This window comes from Chlamydotis macqueenii, chromosome 1 (assembly GCF_036417535.1).
Source record: "Chlamydotis macqueenii isolate bChlMac1 chromosome 1, bChlMac1.mat, whole genome shotgun sequence".
NCBI lineage: Eukaryota > Metazoa > Chordata > Aves > Otidiformes > Otididae > Chlamydotis > Chlamydotis macqueenii.
Window position 1 is genome coordinate 35,930,482 of NC_141556.1, and position 22,970 is coordinate 35,953,451.

The window sequence follows — 22,970 nt, forward strand, 5'->3', positions numbered from 1 at the left end:
CCAAAGTCCACAGTGATTCTAACCTTGTAGCTGACATGACAACATCTCCTGTCTAACTAAGCTTTCTAACTAAAGCGCAAAGGCAAAGGTTTTTCTTGTCCTGTACTGCACAATCGCTACAATCACTAAACTAAATAATCTGAACTAGAAATGCCAGCTCATCCTCTCTGTAACAAGGATGCAGTTCTTACAGCAGCTTGTTCAGCCATCGAGACCTAAAAAGTTCTAAATCACATTCGGCTTGAAGCCAAAAATTTCAATCAAATGTTGGAGAAAGAAAGGGGAGGAAAAAGAAATGCAACACACAATTCAACACTACTTGCAATGACAAAACTACTTTCTCTTGGGAATGTTTTGCAGAAGTCCTTGGAAATAAAATCCACTGCAGATATGGTTATAGTAAAGGTATGCAAAAGCATTATTTAGGTAAAGATTGCTTCGAGATGGGGATTAGTTTTTTGAGTAGACTACTTGAATATAAACCTTATTGAAGTTCATCTCCTTTTTCTAGGACTTTCTGCCTGCCTTTGGAGTAAGCTGTATCTCCAGTAATTTTCCAAAAGTTTGACCTGGCAATGGCTGCTTCTTTAGTGTACAGAAAGGTTTCATACAGATCTGAGTCAGGGCTCTTCAGGGCAGATAGAGTAACAAGTAGTTTAAATTTGATTTAATTAGGGTATTTGATTAAAACTGTGTTGTTTTTCTCAGCATGTGGGCTGAATTGTATGCACATAATCTTTTTACATGCACAAATGACAGTAAGTTATGCAGGCTGTCTTACATTTTACACATGCGATCTTAATTTGTGCTTACGGAAAATTTCCATTCAGAGCTGAAGAACTGCAAATTATAACCGAGGTCAATGGAAGCTTTAAGGACTTCCTATCTCTAACAGAAAGTACCATGGGCATGCATCAGCTGAAAACACAGATCTCACGTCCAAAAGATGCTTTGACTGGGGAGGGTAGGAAGATTGGGTTTATTGGCCCTGAGAAAGACATTTGCATCACCCAAGAAGGAAAAATCTGCTGTCTCCTCGTGTTGAGGTTCCATTCTCATTAGCATGAAGCAGTACTGCTGACGCAGCCCAGCAGGTCAGGTGGACACTACAGAAAAAAAAAAAACAAGCTCCCCAGAAAGCAGAACTCCTGGTCTACATTTAGAGTGGAAGCAGGGTGAAAGTCAAGATCCTAGTGAGAGTTTTTCTGACACTCTCTTCTATGCTGCTATGGAAAAGAAATTAAAGTGTACCAAAAACTAAGTGAGAAAGAGTAGCAAAATTTCTTCTAGGAAATGACGCTAATACACTGATTTGGGAAGGCTTGTGAGGAAGCAAGAGGTGAAACAATTCAGAAAGGCTTCCAAAGTTCTATTATCTCTCTCCTTTTTTATTACCAAAAAAAAATGGGTGCTGATTATAAATACATCTATACAACAATCGAAATAAAACCTGACAAAAGCTACAATGGTGATGCTTCAAATTTAATACAAAAAGTGAACCCAAGTTAATGCAATCTGCTTAATATGGAGAAAGAATCCAATTACTCCTGACAGATACTCACTATGAACACAATATATATTTATCCTGATTATTACAGGTCCTACAAAGGCCACTGTGTAAATAACCAAAAAGTAGACAAATCAGTTTTATTTCTTGTTCTTTTTCAAAGCCTCTGTTTGTCTATAGCAGGTACATACACATGTGTATATCACGTGAGCTGCTTCCTAGAGACCATGCTGCGGTACCACCTTCAATTACTCCTATTCCATCTAAGGGATAGAAAGAGTAGAAGGAAATGGGTTCAATTGTATTTGTATGAACTCAGCAAAAAAAAAAAAAAAGGCCCAAAGCAGATGTATCACTGCCTTGCTGCTAACCATTAGATCTCTTGCTTTAAAGATGTTACCACACAGCTCAGGAGCATTCTAGCCATATGTAGGCACATGGCTCAGTCAAAACCCAGTCCAATATGTAATGGTTCCTTTGAATCAGGGCTGAACAAAGTTCATCCTTCATTCATTTTCATCTAAATAGCATTCATCCTCAGTTCAACTGTACAAATTGCTGATGCTAATTCTTTCTATTATAGACAGGCCCTGGGGTTTTAAACTGTATCCATCAATCTAAGCACATCTATCCACTCTAACATTTAAAGACAGATTAGGTCATTAGTTTTGAAACCTGTGATAACAGTTATTACAAATAATGTACTAGGATGATTTTTTTTTTCATTGTGTAAACATTTTAAAAGCAAATTTTAGAACTTTTTTCTCTTTTTTTTGGTCATAAAAGGAAGCAGGTAAGTACATTAGAAGGATAATGGTTATTCACTGAAGATGTATAATCCTCATCTTTCTGCAGAAGCTTACAATTTCACCTGCTAGAAAATATTTTATGTCTATATTTTAACTGGCATGAGAAAACCTTTTATCAAATATTATATTTTTGGTTATTTGAATTATTTTTTGCAATTAAAATTGTAAGAACTCTTCACAAAATGATACTTGGGATCCTTCCAACCATAATTAACATTTTAATGTGTTTTGCAATTAATTAGAAAGTTAGAAAACTGCATTACTCAATACTTCTTTGGCATTTCATTTCTAATTAGTCAGATATTGATATTCTGCTAATACAAGTGTCCTGCAACAAGAGCTCCTCAAATACAGGTATTGGGGGAATCAAGACAGGTTCTTCATAGTCTAGAAATAGTAAGGAGCCTTGAATACAGTCAAAAATTCTTTTGCCAATAATGAGGAGTGAAGAAAGGAATTTTGGGGAAGAAAAGTAGAGGGTGATATGGGTTGAGGAAAGAGGGTACACTGCCTAATCGTGTCAGGGTTGTTTTAAATTATGTTATGCACCTGAACTGTGCATAACATATGCACCTGAACTATGCATAACATATGAATCTCCCTTAACTATGAAGCTAAAGCAACTACCTCAGCTGTAGACAGTTACAATTGGACACCCATTTTAGGTGTTGAGCTGAATCCTGCCTCTACTGTCCTTTTTGGTAGGCTATAATCAAATTCCCAACACCAAAAACCAAGCAGCACTGGACTCTTCTTTAACAAAAGTGACACACAGTGTTCTACCCTTTTCACATCACTTAAGTCTCTGAAGAAGGAGTTTCTACCATCATTAAAACAAGACACTGTATCTTTGAATGTAGCTTAGCAACGGTTCATTAACTGAAGGTGTATTTACTTCTAATCTTGCGTAGCTTGTGTTTTGTGGTGGGTTTTGGTTTATTTATTTGTTTTTTTAAAAGAAAAAGAGGGAGATGTCTAAAAAGGTGTTCTTTTCAGATTCTTTATGCTGGCTTAGGAATTTTATTTGATGACACACCATCATTACTCTTCTCCAAATATCAGGGGATTTAATACATTTTTGAGCAAAGTCTTCAAGATTAAAAAGAATAACTTCAAAAAACAAAATTACTACCACACTTTTGAACAGGCAAGGAAACATAACACTATGAGACCTATGACTCTACTGCTACACCTGTCTGTGTCATTCCAAATCATAAATTTTAATCACTGAGAAAAAGATACTCAGGCCAATGAAGTAACACAAGATGGTGACAAAATATAATTGTAGCTGTTCTTCAGCTTCTGGACTTGCTAATATCAGTAAAAAGGTAAATTCCTACTACACAAGTTTTATCAGTGTTGAAAATGCTGAATAGTGGCTCCATCTTCACCTTTTCAATCAAAATCAGCCACCAAAAGAGCTTGCATTATATCAGATTCATAGACTGAATTTCAGAGTATCTGCAACGGTTATGTGAAGGGCTCGACTCTCTTTTCTCTGACAGATCTAGGCCATCTGAGCAGGTTTTAAACTTCCTTCATCACCTCTGAGACTGAAATTAAAGAGGAGGTATGCGGTACTCCCTCTGAAAGCTCTATAGTATGGAGGCTAGCAGAAAAACTGAACACATGGAGTTAACCATGAAGGGATACGATGCTGTTTTAATAACCAACATTAATGATTGCTAGCAGTTGCAAAATTAGCTGCACCTCTGTCCTGTTTGTTGTGTCTGTTGCTCATTTTCACGAAAAGCTACTGTGTTACACAGATCTTTGAGCAACTGCAGAAGCCAAATCAACCTGGACTACCAACTGGAAGAGATAAACTGAAGAGTAAGATAGAAAGGACAGCCCTTGTTTTAATTTTATACTCTGCTATATTTGATTCTTACTAGCAAAAATAACTTTGGATTTAAAATTTTTCTGGGTGTTCTATTCAGTCCTGGTCGCAAATCAGTTAGACCTGCCGAGGAAGCCTGGTGTTGAAGGGCAGTGTGTACTATGGAATAGCAAATGATGGCTATGGCCATAGAAAGATAAAGGGATAGGGGCTTGAAAGCATTCAGAGGTAGGAGGAAGTGCCCTCAAATGGCAAAAAAAAGGGGAAAAAAGTAGACCTAGTTTGGGAATCGTGACAAGCTCATTGGAAATTTAACTGGTAAATTAAAACTCTCGTAAACAATTAATACTACAAATTACTATGCTGATAAAAAGAAAAGCAAGGAAATGTGCTCTTTTATTACACCAGTACTAAAGTGACTGGCATTACTATTCACTGGGGTGAGGGACGTTTAACTTAGAAATCCAATTTTTGTAGAAGAACATATTTATAAGCATACAGAACTTCTTAATTGCTAGCACGTAGTTACTAGTCAAAGACATCATTTCATTCAATCAATCACAACTAAAAAAAAAGAAAAAATGCAAAAAATCTAATGGAGCAATAGATTTGGTTTCATTTATCAAAGTGTTTCTTGGACAGAAGCCTAAGTTGAAGATTGTTTAAATTAAAAAAAGGAAGGACATGTACAATCTCTTCATCATTCTCCTCTTCCCCAATTTTGGTCTTGTCCTCTTCAATGCTAGAAAGTATTTACAATACTTAAGAATGAAAAGGCCTTGCAAACCAGGGTTCCATACAAAGTCATAGGCAGACATACCCTTCTCCAATGTATGGTTAGACATTGCTGGGAAACACTATTGAAATGTCTTCCACAAATGTGAAAAGAGCACAAAATAAAAACAGAACAGAAGGCAGAGGCCAGGTACAGTTTCTTTCCTCCGAAACGGGAATGATTGTTCAATACCTGCACGAATTTACATTATATAACTCCTCCTGTAACAGCATTACATGGAACGTTGGCTACCACTAACCAACAGGAAGAATATGACAAAGCATTCATCAAAGTATGAAGCAGTATTTTTCTCACATTCTCATTTCCTTATTTTGTTAGGGTCTAGTCCCATTTGTTCTCTCGCTCTGGCCATTACTGATGTTCCTTTACAGAGTAACTTCTGTTCTCCTTCACAAAAGGTACTGGATCAAAAATAAATCTCTTTATGAAGACCATAGTCTCAGGAGAACCTCAGCAACAGCCAGTAAAAACAAAACAGAAAAACTGTTTGTCCATTATGCTATTTCCTTTACCAGTGGGCTCCAACCATAGACTTCTTATTTCATGGACAATGAATTAAGTTCAAGAATTGTCCTGACATGAAGGGAAATGAGAGACTAAAGAGAGCAAAGATTTTCAAAGAATTTCTACTAGAAACAATCACATTGTGGGAGCCAACATATTATTACATACAGAGCTCCAACATCCCCTTCTACCTCGAAAACTACCTGTAATCTAATACCTGAAACAATTATAGTAGGCTCATCCTTTGGCAAAGGTTAACTGAGAAAATGTTAATTATCCAACAAACAACAGCCACAGAAGCGGTAAAACGGAGAAAGATGTAGCTTTAAATCTTTACAATCTGTCATTACTATGATCTGAACTCCACAACTCACTGCTGAATCAGGAATGTATCATATATACAGCAAAATTATGCACGTTTATCTCATGGTTTCTGTTGATAATATACACTGATATACACTCATTTTCTGACTGTTACATAGCTATTCATATACAATCAGTTCACAACTTTAAGATTGTTACACTTATTGAGATGTAAATATATTTTATATTTAAGTGGAAGTACTAACTGTAAATAAAAAGAAGAATAAATATATCTGTGGAGAGACAGTAACTTAAAGTCACAGCAGTCTGGCCAGTAATTGGAAAGATGTTCTTTCCAGGTGCTAGATGAAAGTTATATAGATTTTCTGGTCAAGACCAGAATACATACAAAAATTAAAAGAACCAGACAGCTACAAATTGTCTCTCCAGGAAGGAGGCCATGATTTACCAACAATTGCTTGAGCTAAGACACTGAAAGAAAGACACAGAGAGACTGAAATATGCAACTCTGAATAGTTCTGGACACAGCATTAAATCATAGTTTCTTGCTTTTTCCAGTAAAACAGTAAAGTTCAGGCAGGATTTGGGATATATAGACGTTTTTTTTCTCTTTGTTTAATCGGTAGGAAGTTTAGGGGAATAAAAATATTTTGCTTTAAAAATCTGGCTTTGAATCACCTTAATCATTCACTAGTGAGAAATATTTTATTTCAGCTGACAGAATTGGGCCTGTCGTGTTACTGTGCCAAGAAACCAGAAAAGATTGCAGCTGAACTGAAGCAGTGCTGAACCAAAAAGCTCCAGCTTCAAGAGAAATGAGGGGAGAAGTGAAGTTATCTGCTTAACTACTTACTCATCAGTGTACTTAGCTATTTACTCCAAAGGGAATGCAAAGGTGTGTGAGGCACATGTAAGTTGTGAACTCACAGCATCCAACAGAGCAGAGAATACACATCATACTCCTCAGCTACAAAGGTGATGAGGATTCTGTGTAGCTCCAACACCCCTCAGCACATTTTTCAACCATATGTATATTGCACTCATTTTAAATCAGCATTTAACATCTGCTGATCCAGAGAAAAGACATTTTCCCCCAGGAACAATTTCAATATTGTTCCGCAAAGTAACTGCAAGAACCAGGCACAAGCTTCAAAATGCGATGAATAGAGGAAGTCTATTAGAGTCTTATTTTTACTACAGCTGGAATATAAGGTTCAAATCTGAAAGATAAAGACTTTTTAAAATGTGTATTTCTACCTACTGCCATGGCAGGGCCATGGACAAAGTTTCCTTCTGCCAATCGTTTCCATATTTTGCTAAAGTGGAACTCAAAGTAGTAGAGAAAAAATAAAAAATATTAGAATTCATGGAAAGGTTATTGGGATTTACCACAAGCTAAGCTATTGGCAGAATGCATACACATTTAGTTTGTATCCATTAATTAGATAAAATTAACCACAATTACAAAACCAGGATTATATAGCCTGAACTAGTAGATATTCTTGGATTTAATAAATACATAGATGTAATGGAACCTGTGAGCAACAAAGGTTGAACTGACTTATCATGACTGAGTCATCTGCAATTTTTGCAAACTTTTTATTAGACAACAACTTAATTTAAAGAATTATTCTAACAAATTGAACTTTACCATTACCAAAAGAATACACGAGAATAACGTACCAATTCCAAAACGTCCACATCTATGCAATACATATGGAATATTATTTGTGTTTGTTCTTGATTTAAGTTTACTCAAAACATTCTCCTGGAGTAGAGAAAGAGCATAAACTGATTTTTTTTTTTTTTTAGTCAAATAAAAAATGAAGTATTCATCCATCCATGTATCTATTTTCATTTTGTGTTTTATTAAAATAGCATATGCAATAGTCTTGTCTGTATTATTGATGACAACATGGTGGCTATTGGAGTGACATAATGGTCTCAAGGAGTTTCCAAATATAAGTATATTCTAATGAGATAATCCCTAGAGCATGGATATGGAGGAATGCTATCTAAATAATGTCACTTCTGTTGCAGAACTGGTTTCACATTAATTGTTTCTTTCTAAAGCTATAATTATCAGGAGGAATGCATTTAGTCAGAAAAGATGAAGTTTAAAAGTGCATAATGTTTAATAGCTCATTAAATAGAAAATATATTGTAAATTTGGGAATCAGAATGACTTGCAGCTAACTGTGAGATGATGGGTCATGGCATATGAAAAGAGACTTTTTTGGCAGGAAAGCAATTTGGTAATGCTGACTGCAGCCTGCATTTACTTGACATTCGGAAAGATCATATGACACCAATGCAGATGAGGTGAACAGTGAAGAGAAAAGGAAGGGCAAGGAGAGCTAGAGGAGAAAAAGTTAGGTTATGAGTGGCTGGGAGGATAGTGAGGAAGCGGATCACCATTGGGAGTTCAATTTTTAAAGTGGGGATGGGAACAAGGTGTTGTATTAAAGATACTAGGTGTATTCACGCAGCTATAACGCTAGCCGTGTCAGCACTTTTCACACAGAAGGGGTTTATGTAGAATTCATATAGGTGAATAATTAGCAATATTGTAATTTATCTTCCGATAAGAAAACATAGTAACTGTTATCTGCCTGTTGCTCTGAGTATGATTTTAAAAGCATACTTCATTTTTTAAGAGCACAAAGTGTGTATTTACCAGATGTCAAATACGCATTTATAATAATGCAACAAATCAAAGCAACTCCAAAGAAATTCTGAAACATTCAAGAATAATTATACGGCTAAATAAAAGAAACCTAAAACATTATAACACAGCCTCAAAGCAAAAGAATCTCGAAGCAGCTGAGCTAAGCATAAATTTTCTCCTAGTACACTTTCACACAAGCAGCGACCCCAACAATTACGTGAGAGGACACAAGCATGATCAGAATGGGAGAAGGCAGCTGTGCATTTGCATAGACAGGACGAGATGCATGCCACACCAGCCTGCACCAATGTGAGGGTTAAAGCCCCTTACAATCTCATATTGTCATCTACAAATGTGAAGCGATGTACAAAGTATTGCAGCGTGTGGGCTCAGATAGCCAGATGGAGCACAAGAAGCTTAAAAGGGGAAGAAAGTTACCCAGAGTTACATTCTTCTTTTTTCTTAGGTTTTGACTACAAGCTGGTCTACGTGGTAAAACAAAATCTGGGGTACAATCACCAAAAATTTTGGCTGGGATGGAGTTTACCTAAACTGGCTTTAATGCTCAATAACTCCATGCAACACACCACCTCTCGTGTCCTGAGTGACCACCAGAAGACAGAACCCAGGTCATGGACTAAATGAGCTCAATGGACATTTTACAAATATTTTACAGGGGTGCTCCACAGACTAAAGGAATGACATCTGTGTATACCTCAAAGGGTGGGAAGGGGAGGGGAGTGGTTAAAGAGGATGTATTGGGCAGTGTGGGACCTGAGCATGATGTAAATGGTAAAGAATAAGGGGTGGAGATTGTATTGGTTTTGGCTGGGACAGAGTTAATTTTTTTTCATAGTAGTGTGCATGGTGCTATGTTTTGGGTTTCTGACAAAAACAGTGTTGATAACACAGGGTTGTTTTAGTTATTGCTAAACAGTTCTTACACAGCATCAAAGCCTTTTTTTCTGTTTCTCATGTTGCCTCACCAGTGAGAAGATTGGAGGTGCAAGACACCTGACCCCAACCGACAAAAGGGATATCCCGTATCATACAACATTGTGCTCAGCAAAAAAAAAAAGCTGCTGGGAAGAAAGAGGAAGGGGGACATTTGGAGTTACGGTGTTTGTCTTCCCAAGTAGCCATTGGATGTGATGGAGCCCTGCTTTCATGGAGATGGCTGAACACCTGCCTGCTGATGGGAAGCAGTGAATATATTCCTTACTTTGCTTTGCTTGTGCGTGCAGCTTTTGCTTTACCTATTAAACTGTCTTTATCTCAACTCACGAGCTTTCTAACTTTTGCCCTTCTGATTCTCTCCCCCATCCCACGGAGGTGGAGTGAGCGAGCGGCTGGGTGGAGCTTAGCTGCCTACCAGGGTTAAACTAGAACAACCAAATTATAATGTTTATAAATAGAAAATAATAAAATTCTGTTGCCATAAAGGAAAATGAATCTGCATGGGGGGAAAAAAAAAAGATTTCCTAAGTCAGAAGCTCAACCAGCATCTGGATTCATGGCCAATTCTTTCATTGAACATCCATTGCACAAATACCACTGTAACGCCTCGATTATGAAGGTGTGGACACTTTGGCAGTAATGTGTTTTAAGTATTACCTTAATTCCAACACAAGGGATATTCTTCATGATTCTAGATTGAACAGAAAAAAAGCAGGACCATATAATGAGAAGTGTCAGGCAACAGTAAGTGTATTGGCTGATAATATCAAAACTGAATTTATAGCATGTTATGTTAGCATACAAATACAATATTTCTTCTGTCTTGATTCCAGTAAGTTTATAAACCAGAACGTATCTCACTTTATTTGCAGCTGTTACCAGAACTCAAAATAAAAATTCCCATTTTATTTAAGTATAGCCTATTTGTTACAATACATAGATTAAAAAAAAAAGAAAATTCAAAGCTAAATAAACACAGGTAACACAGTCCAGAGAGGGTATTCTTCTCCTGGTGCTGAAACAGATCTTTTTTTCTGCAATTAAGCTTTAAACATGACCTCATTTCTTGCAGGAATACCACAGCCTGATATACTTTGGCAGAAAGTAGTATTTTACTTTAGTGCCACACCAGTAATATCACATTTAAAGATTTACATGATTGTAATTGCAGTTTCTGATACTATTAATATAGGGTAGCTTCTTGTAGCATCTTTCGGAAAACTACCTGCTGTTACATAGTCTCTGTTCTGAATTTAAGGAGATTGAATGTTTATAAAAAGTGTAGGATTGGCAAGCCATACAAACAAAGTTCAAGTCTTAAATTTTATACCCAGAATACAGACACAAACATAGCTCAGCAGCACCCCACCCACATGCCTTCAACATGGATCACTCTGAGCAGTTGGCAACATCTATTCAGGCTCGCTTCAGAAAAGTCTTCAAGCCCAAAATTAATTTGACCAGTCCCATTGAACCCACATGCATACAGCCAAAATGCCTTGCATGATCAGACCTCTCGTTTTGCCTCTCTGCACACATCCTAATTTTTGCCAGTGGTGACTTTTGCAACTTGGACACTTCTACAGTAAGAACCAAACTAAGACTACTAATTCATTTTAGATAAACCATGAGACAAGCTTCAGATAGTACAGATTCTCATCCCTTACTGGAAAAGATCCAAATTTCAAACAGTTTCCTACATACAAAAGGGCACAGAAAGCCATTATCTTTCCTCGGAGCCATCAAGCCATTCTGCTGCACTTTGCAGCGCCGTTAAGTGCAATGATACAACAGCTAATGATGAATTATGGTTGAGCCTAGAATTCAAAAGGCCAAACAGAGTATCTTACACAGAAACAAACATCAAAAAAAGTCTCAACTGAAAGGGAATCTAGAGCACATAGTTTTAACACAGTGCTCACCGATCTCCCATTTGCACAGTCACGAGGCAGAAGGTGGCACCTAGCCTGAGACTGCACATCGGAGCCTTTGGGATAGGCCCTCTCATAGATGCAGTTTCACACGGTGAGGGAGAAGCCACAGGGAAATACTGGAACCAGGAACAGTGTCATGCATAAAGATGCTCAGATGACATCCAGGGACTGCACCGTACCCTCTCCCCCCACTCCATGACATGACAAGTCAGACAGAGAAGAGCGGAGGGTCACGCACCACGCAGCGAACAAGTTTGTGGCAGGATGGACTGGAAGCCACAGCTCTCCCATATCAACATGAGATGGAAAAACTGCAGTGGAGGAGTGGAAAAAAATACAATACGAGAGTATCACTGCAAATGTGAGAGACTTGTCAGGGCTGTGCTCCTGTCTCTAAAAGAGCTGGTGTGAGACTACATGTTACTGAGAGATTTATTTTAGAAGTGTACTATATCCTGCTTTTAAAAGGGAAAAATAAAGCAAAACCAGTACACTAAACAATTACAGTTTGGTTCTGGTAAGTCAGTTAAAATACACAGTACTGCAACACTGCCTCCTTGCATTTCAAGAAGGAAATTGCTTCATTGGATCAAGCCAGTGGTCTGTCTAGTCCGGTACCTCATCTTCAAAGAGTGGATGTTAATATTGTAACCGAGGTAAGAAATATTCCACACAGAGAGAGGCTGGCATATGACCAAGAGTAAAAACTTGGTTATCTATTTCAAAAATGTTTCAGACTTACCAACCCATTTCTTAATATTTTGCTGTTTATGCAACTGAACAGGTTTGCTGAACTGTGCTTCTGCATTTATTTACTTGTGAAGTTTGTCAAACTAAAGCACTAAGGCCAAGGACTTGGCCTAGCTCTGAGATTACCAAACACTCACGAGTCTAAAAAAAACAAAAGCTCTGTGTGTTTTCACTTGTGTGCTGCCCTGTACTATGGCTCTCCCCCCGGCGTCGTTAAAGGGATGCTCACAGTAGAGGCGGCTGTATGCAATGCTGTCCTGGTGCAGAGAGACCTGCGTTCGAGTTTCACATTATGAGATCAGCAAGATGTGAAGTGAGGCTACTGGAAAATGTAAGCTATTAACACAGTACAGATTAAGGTGTTTGATAAGCTTTAAACAAGAGACAAATCCCATTTCTCACTTTTTACACTTGCAATTATATAAGTGATTGCTTCCATACCACAAAAGATACAGGAACTACTCCTATGAGTGCTTCCTCATGCAAGGACTAAGGATCAAATCCATAAAAAGCATTTTCTAGTGCTACTTCAAGCAATAGTTACAGCTACAATGCATTCTACAAATCAGTGTCCTGATGTATCTGACCAGAAGAAAAAGCAGAAGTACTATCTGAAGCTTGTCTCATGTAAATACTTACATTTTATGTAAGTATGTAGTGTCCTGCCGTAACTAGTACCATAAAGCACGATATCTTTATTTTCTCTTCTATCTCCAAAGTGTTTTTCAAAACACACTACATGAAAGAAGCTCTAAAAAATGCCTTGAACTGTTCATCGTAAAAATGTGACTGTTTTGCACTAGCAGTATGAAAAAATACATTAGGTGTCCATTATTATTTTGTCTTCTCTTTTGATAAATAACTGACTATATATGGCAAGCAAGAGCAGCTGCCAAAGGTGTGTAAAGAATCAAAGCACAAAAATCACTATCTTCCCAAGTTCTAGCAAGAGCAAAAGGAGACAGCTCTGTAGCTGTCACCAGGAAAAATGAACGGTATTACTGTTGATGTTTGCGTGTTCATTCCTATGTCTGATGAGTTTTGTAAATCTGAACTGAGTTCTGAGGAGGAGTGTTTTGAAGTCTATATTAATGGCTTACAAAAGCACATCACTGGGCCAAATTCCCTGTTGAAATAGCTCCAAGAGTGAGCCCCTGTTTTTAAAAAGTACTTGAGTTGTGAAGGTGTGCATTTAAAATGGATTCTGTGAAGCTTGGTATACTATGTAAACGTTTTCTCATCCTTAAAAAAAAAAAAAAGCAAGCAAAACTTTTCTAAACTGCACAGTAATCTAAGGATAATCGAGCAAATCTCCAGCTGTTTTAAAATGTCAGAGCTTCAACTACTTCAATGGAGCAATGAAAGTCTACATCAGTTGGGGATGCCCCTCTTAACACATAAAAACGGTTGTGAACGGGGACAGGTCAGTATTCGGCTCTGCTGGCACAGGACCCTTATGTTATATTTGTCCAAACACAACTTTTACCTCAATGCGTTCAAAATTCAGCATTTCAAAAGGTAAATGGAAAACGCATTTTCAAATGAAAAGCTATGGCTACCTGAATTATCTGGAGCTGTAGCAGAAAATCAATGAGAGAAACACAACAAACATGCCATTTAAATGAGATAATATAGATAATATAGACTGTAAATATGGGACTGAACATTAATTAATTTGATTTGTAGGGTCTTCCCTTGCTTTAGCCTCTGTATCATCATGCAGTCTTTGTTTACTTTCATTTCTTTTCTTTGTTTGATGACATTTGACTAATAAATACATTGATTAATTGCATCAGTAAATGCCATCCATATATCACAAAAATAGAATGTACTCAGTGTTTCTGGTGCACTGGTGCTAAATATTTTCTTTTTGTTTGAACTTTCAGTACTTAACAAAGGAAATAATACTGCTTTGCTGGATAAACTTCCTGATTTTTATTTTAATTTTCAGTGAACAAACAGCTGCAGACTAATGTGACTTAATGAAGCATTTCTAATAAAATTCTGCAGAAGTTAAAACAGGGGCATAGAACTGCTTGCTCAATGATAGTTGTATCATTCAGGATAATTTTGCAAGATGGTGATCACATTTTTCCATAGATGAGTATTAGGTAATGTGATTTTCCATCTTCCAAAGTCAGTGATTTCCTTTCCTGTGATAACTAGTTAGCATTGCTCTATTACTTATTTATAGTAAGTAAAATATGCAACATAATTAATGCAACATATTTCTAATACACTATTTAGGCTTTACACAAGTTGGTAGGTAGCAATACAGCCAGCAATAAATTTAAGTGTGAAGATGCTCAGATTTGAGAAATTCCATAGTATGCTTTGCTCACCAAAAACATATAGCCCGCATTGGTAAAGATGTCCTTTATCAAGTCTGTCACCACCTGTGATGAAATTATGAAACTTCTTGGCTGCCACATGTTTCTCTGCTGCCACAATTCAGTGTAAAGTATTATTTGCTTTACATAAATCTAGATAGGATTCAATGAATCATCACTTTGCAACTTCCCAGCCAAGCAATCTCCAATATCCGTCTGTACACACATCTATTTACTTCCACACAGAACGAGTTTTTCATGTATTCCCCACCAGAATTATCAAGAGCATTACAAGCATCTACACGTAAAGCTGAGATCCCTCAGATCATGAGAAGAGACAGGTAAAAACATTACCTTGTATGTCCAGAGTGATAAAAGATACAGTCAAATTAGTGGTCATTCTCTGATTAAAATTGCATGACAGGAATCAAGATTTTATCTCAAAGTCATTCACCACCAGCAGCATATCTAAAATTAATACCACATTTTTGAAAGCCCCCTTATGTTCCAACAACATACGGAACCAGTGAATAGTAATCCCGATTTGCTATCAACCAGCTGAGCAAAGCTTCCCACTGAAATTACGGCACTTCGTAGTTACGTTTATAAAAATAACAGTACTGTAGTTTGGGAAATTGGGACTTTATGAAATGAAAAACCACATAGATTTCAATATTGCCTCAACAGTATCAGATCTCTGAAATAAAATGTTAATAATGAAATATCTATGTATTAGTTTACTACTGTTAATTACACACTCACAAAACACTTCAGGCATCAGGGTGAAATGACTGCACAATTACTGTGAGAAAGTATAATGAAAGATATAACCTTTGCCATCCCTGATAAAAATGCCTTAGTATGCTCTTTCCCAACTTCAGCCAAGCTGTGTTCCTAGTACCACTGAACTACTATTTTTCTAGTGTTCGCCCTACACTACAAAAAAAGAAGAATCTTAATTTTTCAGTTTGACTTCACTTAGATCAGCCCATAAAGTAGCTTTAAAGTGTTAAACCCACACCAGGCTGAATGCTGATGCCTGCAACTAGTTGGTAAGACAGAGAAACCAGACAACAATAATCATTTCGTCAATAGCAATTTAAATGTATCCACTGCTGTGCGAAGACCCTAAGACCCTGAATGCTTTACGGGGCTTTCAGGGACACAGGTTGAGTATGTTTATTATTTAAATTGACAGTTCTGTACGGTTCTTTAAATACCGAGCCGGTGTCTACAGGAGGGGTGGGTGGTAGAAGTAAAGTACTTGGTGCTCTAAAAAAAATACTGATCATCTCCAAGCAAAAGCTGGAAATACACAACTGTAACAACACATATAATTAAAAATGCTTCAAGCAATGATTTTAACTCCCGATAAGAATGAGAAATATCGAAAAGCCACGCATGGCAGCTCCTAACAGGGCAGTGCAAGGTTTTGCTCTTTATTCTTTGCATAGATAACCTGGTGTCCGATCCTACAGCTCCACGGGAACAAAGCAGGTTATTTTAAAACTTTCTCTTGCGAAGCTGTAAAGGGGGGGAATAAGGGAAAAGCCCTCGCACTGTAGCACACAGAACCTGTAACATATTTAGTAGGTAAATGAGTTCACTGAAATGGAAAGAAAGTGAATGGACAGGGTATGTTTCATACTACACACACCACAACTTGGGGAGCGTTAGAGACAGAAGGAAATGAAGCCATGAACCATCTCTTTATAGTTGTTTGGTTTTTTTTTTAAAGGGTTCATAACGCGAATCCGCTCTCTGAAAGTGGCCATAAAGCGTCCGGGCTCCCGCACAGCGTAAAACCCCAAGCGCCCGGGGGTGCTGCGAGTTAGCGGCCATCCTGCCTATACAAGTAATATAGCCCCTGACAAACGGGCGGCCATCCCCTGAGGGCTCTGCTGAAACGCTAAAGTGCTTGTTTTAATAAATCCAAATAAAACAAAAAAGGAGAGAAAAAAAAAAAAAAAAAAGCCTCGCGGATGCCCCTGGCGCCGGGCTGGAGCGGGCTGCCCCAGGCGCCCGGCAGCAGCGGCGGAAAGGGCGGCAAAGCAGCTGCACCTCACCCCCGGCTCACCGCAACTTTTGGGCAGCGGGAGGGCGGCAGCCGCCCCGCACGCCCTACCTGGCCCCAGCAGCAGAGAGCATCCCCATCCCCGGACAGACAGACAGACAGACAGACATGGAGCCCTCCGCTCACCTACCTGCAGCCCCGCTTCCCGCTGGAAACACTGCGCGATCGGCCGCCTCCCGTGGCGGGGGAGCTCCGGCCTCACCGCCCGGGCATCGCCGGCGCAGACGCCCCGCGCCCCGCCAGCGCCCGGGGGCATGGAGCGGAGCGGCCCCGCGCTCGGCTCCCCCCGCCTGGGCCGGGCCGGGCTAGGATGGGGCGGGCAGCCGTCCGCCTCTCCGAGAATAACACACCAGGAATCCGGCTAAGAGATGCTAGAGGGTGGGTGAAGGAAGTGGGAAGGGTGCGAAGACTTCAAGTGTTTCTCGAGCGCGGTTTCAGAGTATTAAAAAAAAATAATAATAAAAAAAAAAAAGGACGAAGTATGGATTAGCTATCGGAAAAAGCGGAGGGGGAGGAAGTCCTGCAGCCCGGTGCGGTCCCGGTTCAGCCCCGCCGGCAGAGGAAGGGAGGAAAAGCCGGCGCGTCCTGCAGCAATCCCTCCGTTAGCGCATCTCTGATTGGTTTGCCTTCCGCACACAGCACGGCTTCCCCCTCCTGCCGCCTCCTTCTCCCCTCTTGGGAAAAGTAATTGGAGAGCGGGAGCTTCACCGCCAGCCGCCGCCCCGCGCCCAGCCTGCGCCCACCGCCCCGCACGGCGGGCAGCCGGACAGGCAGAGGCAGCTTGAGGGAATTGGGGAGGGGAGGGGGGACGTCCTTCTCCTCCCCGGTTTTTATCCGGTTCTCCGCTGCTCTCCCCCCCAGCCTCCTGACGAGACGGCAGGTCCCCGCGACCGCCGCTCCGTCTGACCAATGCGGGGGGGGGGGGGGAGCTCCGCCGGCAGCGCCCGCCGCCCGCGTACACCGGGGCTGGGCCGCCCGCCCCCACGGCGCGGTGCGGCTCTCCCCCTCCCCGCGGGGGGTGCGAAGTTTCCGCACAGGCGCACGTGGCCGGGGAGAGGAGCAGGACACCCTCCCCCCCACTCCGCGGATCCCAGATGGCTCCGCTGCCGCTCCCCCGGGACCCCCTCCCGACTTCCCCTCTGGCGGGAGCCTGTGCGCTGGGCGGGGAGGGAGCCGCTAGACCGGGCCAGGCCAAGCCGGGCTGGGCCGCTTCCACAGGGGAGTGGGGCCGGGACCGGGACCGGGACCGGGACCGGGGCCGCGGCGGCGGGGGCAGGGGCAGAAGGGACGCGGCGGCGCCGGCAGCCAAAAGCTGGGCTGTGTCTCCCTCCAGAGGGAGACGGGAGTCGCGCACGGCAGCGGCGGCGGCGGGAAAGCCCCGGCCCCGGCCTGGCCCCTCTCCCTCGGGTGGTGGCCGAGGGGTCGCGGGCTTGGTCCGTGGGCCTGCTCTCGGGAGGGGGTGGGGGAATACATTTCGGGTCAGAGGCTGAAGGCCTCTTCTCCCTCTACGTAAAGACCGTTGAGTAATAGAGGGGGGAAATCAGTAAAAGCAGAGCTTGCGCATTTTTTTCTGTGTGGTTTGTGCCGTTCGGGAGGCGATGCTGAGAAGTGGAGGGGAAGGAGCCAAAGAAGGTGAGAAACCGCCCTCACTTGTTGCAGTGTTACCAAATGAGTCAAATTCTCAGTTTTCTAGAATTCCAGTCCACTCCAAGGTTAAATGGGGATGAACGCAGGCAGCATTAAGAAGTACTGATACACTTAATCGTCTGTTGTCTATTTTTCAATTTGTACCAGCTAGTATAATAGCAAATTTTCTGAAAAGAAGCTTTTGTTGAGCCCTTAACTGTCACCGCATCTTACATGACATTGATGGTCAACCCTGTGAGAAACAGAAGAGAGAAGTGAAACACTTCCCTAGTTGTTACTGCTCATGCTAGAGTTTTTCCATGTAAGTAAGGATTTGTAGAATGTTTGAAATATTTTTTTTTAAAACAAATGCAGACCTAAAGATCCATGCAGTAAAAAAAGAAAAGGCAAAATGAAGGCTGAATGTTGACTACCCTGCACACGGTGATGCAGCTGTAGGATGAAATATAAAGAGGCTGGTATGGAAAGGGCAAGTTAAAAGTAGCCTGGCATGTGGCTGTCACACTGGCCGCTGCAGCAAGCTCTGCAGTACACATCCATGCCTGGATGGGGACTGCAGCCAAATTAAAGGGCTGCTGGTTGTAAAGACAAACGTGGTCTGATTCATCGGGAGCTGATACAGTAACACCATGATTTCCCTACTCAGTAACTGTGTTTCTACATTTGCAGACAGATAAAAATAATGCAGAGGGAACTGAAACAACCAAGACCATGCTGCTATGAGCAGCATAATTTCAGCACATTGAGGTAGACCCAAACTAATGTGGATACTCTTGCCCCAGCTATGCAAAACAACCAGGGATCCTTGAATGCATACTGGCATACTGACCATACTGTTGTGTGGGTCAGGGTAGGACCACAAGTATTGTTACTGGATTAAAAACAGTCAAAGCACACAGAAAACGCAACTACAGCAGCTAAAATGCAACTACAGCAGCTCTTGCACTTTCAACATAGCAAACACTTTGTAATTATAGGAGGACATATACCTATATTAGCTGACTGTATCATTACACTCGAGTCGACAGTGTATTGTGAGACCAGAGGATACTCAGTAGTTTCATATTGGCATCCTGCTGGGACAGAAATCAGGCAAACACATTTGAAGACACAGAACTATTATCACCCAGTTAAAACAATACAAACAAGTCACACGCAAACAACAAAAGAAAAAGCAGTAGACAAAGCAATAGATAAGCTGACCTGTTTTGAAACCCAGGAATTTTGACTGTGGAAATCTTGGAAAATGTGATCATTATTGACGGTGTGATGCTGCCGCATGTGAGCAGTTGTTCTAGATCACTTTGCCCAACACCTGAAAGTCTGAACAAATCCACAGATTGTGTGACACCATGCAGAAAGACACACTTCCAGGAAGCTTTTCTGCGTGCGTTCACAGTATGGCAAACACTGCTGGGAAGAACTGAAATGATCCGTTGCACCTATACAGTGCAGCTGATTTTACAGATGCTTACTCAGTAAGCCTGACTCATCTCCAAAGGTGCATTTGTACACGCTGCACATGCACAATATGATAAATTTACCATTTTCCACAAACACCAGATTGGCAGTCTTTGTCCTACCCAGCCTGTATTTATCTTTCTGACTGGAAAATCCCCAGCTGAATACCGTGGCCTTATATCACAATACAGTTACAAAACACAATTATATGAATATTCTCTCTTTCTTTCTTCAGCTTGTTTCATTTTTTAGTTAGTGTCACTATCTCTTACTGTTCACCAATTTGTAGGGCTCTTCTACATGCTAAAAGAAAAGTATAAACCATGAAAATGGGCATTGGTACTCACACAGGTATAGTGTTTGGAACAACTTCAGCATTTTCATTTCAAGCTGAACAGCATGGGATAAAAAAAAAACTTGTTTCTGAGTAGTTGCATATATGTGGATCTGGTAGGTATCTTTTTTAAACACTGATTTTACTCAGAGGCAAGCATGTTCTCAGCTGCTAAACAGAGAAAAAGAAAACTTATATTTTGGTAGCCACATGTAGATTTTTTCTCTAAGAACTGATCAGTCCACTGACGTCTACCAACAATTTTGCTCCTTTATCTTTCCCATGAGACCTGTCCCATCACCCACCATGCTACTAACTTAAACTGACTAAAAGTGCCAGTTACAGCACCATTCCTCTGTTTAGTAGTAAGGTTCTTGGTTTCTCATTTTGATCATAAAGATTTGTTTTTCACTTGGGTCTTCCACCTCTCTTAATACTGAGCTTCAGGTACTAGAATAAGCAGAGACAACGACCACAGCACTCATCAGGAATACCTCCATGTAAGGACACCTATAGTGGCTTAGAGCTTGTTGTGCAGCAGCATCCTGCAATATCCCTCCATTGCCATTCCCTAAAGCTGGGGAAGAGGAAGCATGGATTCAAAAAGCCAGCTGCTGTGAATTATCTGTGGTCATCATCTTGATGCTCTGTGGCCCTGGAGCTGGGACAGTCCAACAGTGCCTAAAAGTCCCCTTTACAATGTGTATACAGATACTCATGTTTTTATTGTAAGTGAGAATCCGGTCCACCAGATTTAAAGGTCTGTAAAAGCTCTGATACATTCCAAATATTCACATACAAAAATAAAGATAATCGACTCCTGAAAGGCTGATGGAAAATGAAAAGGCAATGGAGCAAAGTTATTCTGGGTTTTTTTTAATAAGTCTCCCACAGGCATTTATTAAAATCATGCTGGTTATTTGATTCTGAAGGAAATAGGGTTTTTAACTAGCATACTGGAATCGTCACTGATCTTTCAAACCTTCCACATAAAATGGAAAAAGGACTGCAAAAAATAACAGATGTAACCATTCTTCCTTTTCTACAATATATGTGATACAGATAAACACTATGATTATTTTTTTTTTTACCATTTAAAATTATTCTCCTAAGATATGAAATGACATGGATTGCTTATGCACGCTAACATAAATGCTGCTTATAAAGTAATGACATCTTCCAGGATGAAAAAAACAGATACATGTACATATTCAATGCCATTTTGGGAGCAAGACTTTGTTGCTTTCACTTAAGAGGAAAGTGGAAAGCCAGGAATCAGAGGGGAAAAAAAATGGGTTGGAAGGGATCTCTGGAGGTTTAGTTGGGCTGAGGATCCAAACCCCAGTCATGGGTGAGATGACTTTGAAATTAGATCAGGTTGGTCAGGGCTGGTTCCTGTGGTTTCAGATATTTCCAAGGACAAATTCTACCTACCAGCCTCTCTGGCCCTTTTCCAGCACCTAACCACCCTCATCAGGAAGGATTTTCTCCCTTACATCCAAACAAATTTTTCAGAATTTCTCCTTCAGCCTCTTGCTGTGCATTTCCAAGAATGCACTGGCTCCATCTTCCCTTTAACCATCCGTGAGTAGTTGAATCCAGTGGTTAGATCCCCCCTTTCCATCCTTTAAAGGGGCTGAACAAACATAGCTGTCGGTTTTCTCATATGTCATGCCTTCACCACTGCTAGGACACATTGCTGACTCCTGTTCAACTTGTCCACCAGCATCTACAGGCATTTTTCTGCAGAGACGTTTTCTAGACAGTCAGTGCCAAGCTCATACTGTTGCATGAAGTTATTCTGTCCCAGGCGCCACTTGCATTTGTCTTTGTTGAACCTCATGAAATTTCTGTCAGCTCGCTTCTCCAGCCTGTTTTGATCCTTCTGAGTGCCAGCCCTGCCCTCCAGTGTATTAACTGCTCACCACATTTTGGTGTCGTTTGCCACTGTCATTCAGATCATTACTGAAGACTGCAAGCAGTATGGGCTCCACTACTGAACACTGAGGAAGGCCACTAGTGACCGGTCTCTGCTCTTTAAACAGTTCAACCAATTTGCATCCATTTTGTAAACTACCCATCCAGCCCATATCTGCCCAGTTTGGCTACAAGAATGTTATGATAGACCATGTCAAAAGACTAACTAGAGTCAAGATGAACAACACTCACTGCTCTCCGTTTCCCTGCACAGCCAGTGATTTCATCATAGAAAGCAACCAGGTTGGTCAGGCAGAATTTGTCTTTGGTAAATCCATATTGACTATTCCAAATCACCTTCTTGTCCTTCATGTATGTGGAAACAGCTTCAAGGAGAATTTTCTCCACAACCTTCCTGCAGACTGACCTGTAGTTCCCCACATCCTCCTCCTTGCTTTCTTGAAAATGGGCATATTTACCATTTTCCAATTACTCAAGACCTTCTCCTGTCACCATGAACATCTGCAGATGATAAAGAGCAGTCTCACAATGATATCAGCCCACTTCCTCAGGGTACTTGGAGGCAGACTACTGCATGTCCATCTTGCTTAAGCGGTCCCTATTGATCCCTATTGGTCTTCCCCCATCAGGGGTGGTACTTCCCCAAACTCCTCCACAAAGCAGAGTTAAACAAAGATGAAGAAATCGTGGGATGAATGCTGTTTGTCTGACCTACCCCATAAAATATCATACAAATGAATCTTTCTCCTCATGCTATTTCATCAAAAAGAGCAAAATCCTCCAGGCTGTGAGAACTCTAGCTATTTTGAAACATAAAGATGCTTCTTTCTAATACTTCGCAAAGCACCTAAGCTCCCTAAAGGGAAAAGATTTTAAAACTTGCACTCCTCATTTCCCATTTGCTACCTCTTGACAAGTCACTACTGAGCTTTTTAGATCTTTTATATATCATCATAAGGCACCTTACTTTCTCTATGCGTTAGAGACCCTGTGCTGCCAGGCATAGCTTCTCGGTTTTGCTCTGGGTGAAGCACATACCAAAAAGTTAAGTTTCACAATATTTCGTGCTTTGGCTCCTAAATTTATTTTTGAATCTA

At 40.6% G+C, this 22,970-nt stretch overlaps 1 protein-coding gene across 3 annotated transcripts in view; it reads right to left on the reverse strand.

Moving 5' to 3' along the window:
* TAFA2 (TAFA chemokine like family member 2) overlaps positions 1-17,190 on the reverse strand; it is a 200,119-nt gene extending 182,929 nt beyond the window's left edge. For all 3 annotated transcript variants that reach the window (XR_015258651.1, XR_015258652.1, XM_086748619.1), the window contains exon 1: positions 16,624-17,190. The gene's annotated coding sequence lies outside the window, so the exon portion shown is untranslated. The remainder of the gene's footprint in view (positions 1-16,623) is intronic.
* Between the last annotated feature and the right edge of the window lie 5,780 nt (positions 17,191-22,970).